The sequence below is a fragment of the Pantherophis guttatus genome, unplaced genomic scaffold (assembly GCF_059756535.1).
Source record: "Pantherophis guttatus breed Tessera unplaced genomic scaffold, ASM5975653v1 scaffold_25, whole genome shotgun sequence".
Taxonomy (NCBI): Eukaryota; Metazoa; Chordata; class Lepidosauria; order Squamata; family Colubridae; genus Pantherophis; species Pantherophis guttatus.
This window is the reverse complement of record NW_028269840.1, coordinates 107501-110000: the sequence shown is the minus strand read 5'-3', so window position 1 is coordinate 110000 and position 2500 is coordinate 107501.

Here is a 2500-nt window from a genome sequence, read left to right as displayed (position 1 = left end):
GAGGCGAAGGGGGAGGTCCCCGACCGAGGCCCGCGGCGCCGGAGCCGGGATCCCGTACCTCCATCGCGGCGGGGGAAACGGAAAGACTGACCCGGCCGAGGCCCCGGTAGACCGGGACGGCTGCCGGGCGCGGGCACCCCCGGGGCCCGGCGCTGGCACCGAGGCGAAGGGGGAGGTCCCCGACCGAGGCCCGCGGCGCCGGAGCCGGGATCCCGTACCTCCATCGCGGCGGGGGAAACGGAAAGACTGACCCGGCCGAGGCCACGGTAGACCGGGACGGCTGCCGGGCGCGGGCACCCCCGGGGCCCGGCGCTGGCAACGAGGCGAAGGGGGAGGTCCCCGACCGAGGCCCGCGGCGCCGGAGCCGGGATCCCGTACCTCCATCGCGGCGGGGGAAACGGAAAGACTGACCCGGCCGAGGCCCCGGTAGACCGGGACGGCTGCCGGGCGCGGGCACCCCCGGGGCCCGGCGCTGGCACCGAGGCGAAGGGGGAGGTCCCCGACCGAGGCCCGCGGCGCCGGAGCCGGGATCCCGTACCTCCATCGCGGCGGGGGAAACGGAAAGACTGACCCGGCCGAGGCCCCGGTAGACCGGGACGGCTGCCGGGCGCGGGCACCCCCGGGGCCCGGCGCTGGCACCGAGGCGAAGGGGGAGGTCCCCGACCGAGGCCCGCGGCGCCGGAGCCGGGATCCCGTACCTCCATCGCGGCGGGGGAAACGGAAAGACTGACCCGGCCGAGGCCACGGTAGACCGGGACGGCTGCCGGGCGCGGGCACCCCCGGGGCCCGGCGCTGGCAACGAGGCGAAGGGGGAGGTCCCCGACCGAGGCCCGCGGCGCCGGAGCCGGGATCCCGTACCTCCATCGCGGCGGGGGAAACGGAAAGACTGACCCGGCCGAGGCCCCGGTAGACCGGGACGGCTGCCGGGCGCGGGCACCCCCGGGGCCCGGCGCTGGCAACGAGGCGAAGGGGGAGGTCCCCGACCGAGGCCCGCGGCGCCGGAGCCGGGATCCCGTACCTCCATCGCGGCGGGGGAAACGGAAAGTGATGCGGCCGGGGCCCCGGTAGACCCGGCCGTCTCCCCGGCGCGGGCACCCCCGGGACCCGGCGCGGGCACCGAGGCGACGGCGGGGGTCCCCGACCGAGGCTCGCGGCGCCGGACCCGGGATCCCGTACCTCCATCGCGGCGGGGGAAACGGAAAGTGATCCGGCCGGGGCCCCGGTAGACCCGGCCGTCTCCCCGGCGCGGGCACCCCCGGGGCCCGGCGCTGGCACCGAGGCGAAGGGGGAGGTCCCCGACCGAGGCCCGCGGCGCCGGAGCCGGGATCCCGTACCTCCATCGCGGCGGGGGAAACGGAAAGACTGACCCGGCCGAGGCCCCGGTAGACCGGGACGGCTGCCGGGCGCGGGCACCCCCGGGGCCCGGCGCTGGCACCGAGGCGAAGGGGGAGGTCCCCGACCGAGGCCCGCGGCGCCGGAGCCGGGATCCCGTACCTCCATCGCGGCGGGGGAAACGGAAAGTGATCCGGCCGGGGCCCCGGTAGACCCGGCCGTCTCCCCGGCGCGGGCACCCCCGGGGCCCGGCGCTGGCACCGAGGCGAAGGGGGAGGTCCCCGACCGAGGCTCGCGGCGCCGGAGCCGGGATCCCGTACCTCCATCGCGGCGGGGGAAACGGAAAGACTGATCCGGCCGAGGCCCCGGTAGACCCGGCCGTCTCCCCGGCGCGGGCACCCCCGGGGCCCGGCGCGGGCACCGAGGCGAAGGGGGAGGTCCCCGACCGAGGCCCGCGGCGCCGGAGCCGGGATCCCGTACCTCCATCGCGGCGGGGGAAACGGAAAGTGATCCGGCCGGGGCCCCGGTAGACCCGGCCGTCTCCCCGGCGCGGGCACCCCCGGGGCCCGGCGCTGGCACCGAGGCGAAGGGGGAGGTCCCCGACCGAGGCTCGCGGCGCCGGAGCCGGGATCCCGTACCTCCATCGCGGCGGGGGAAACGGAAAGACTGATCCGGCCGAGGCCCCGGTAGACCGGGACGGATGCCGGGCGCGGGCACCCCCGGGGCCCGGCGCTGTCACCGAGGCGACGGCGGGGGTCCCCGACCGAGGCCCGCGGCGCCGGAGCCGGGATCCCCTAGTTCCATCGCGGCGGGGGAAACGGAAAGAGTGATCCGGCCGGGGCCCCGGTAAGCCGGACCCGCCCAAGGCCGTCCCGGTAGACCCGGCCGTCTGCCCGGCGCGGGCACCCCCGGGGCCCGGCGCGGGCACCGACGCGACGGCGGGGGTCCCCGACCGAGGCCCGCGGCCCCGGAGCCGGGATCCCCTTCCGCCCCGCCGGGCTCGCCGGGCCCCTGAGCGGTGGACCGGCGGCTCTCCCTGGCCGGGGCCCGGCTGCGCCAAAGTGGAGCGTTCCCACCCCGGTCTACTCCGAAGGCGGCGAGGGGAGAGAGTCGGCGGGCCCGGCCGGCGTCGGCATCCGGGACTCCCGCCGTTTCCCGGCCGCCGAGG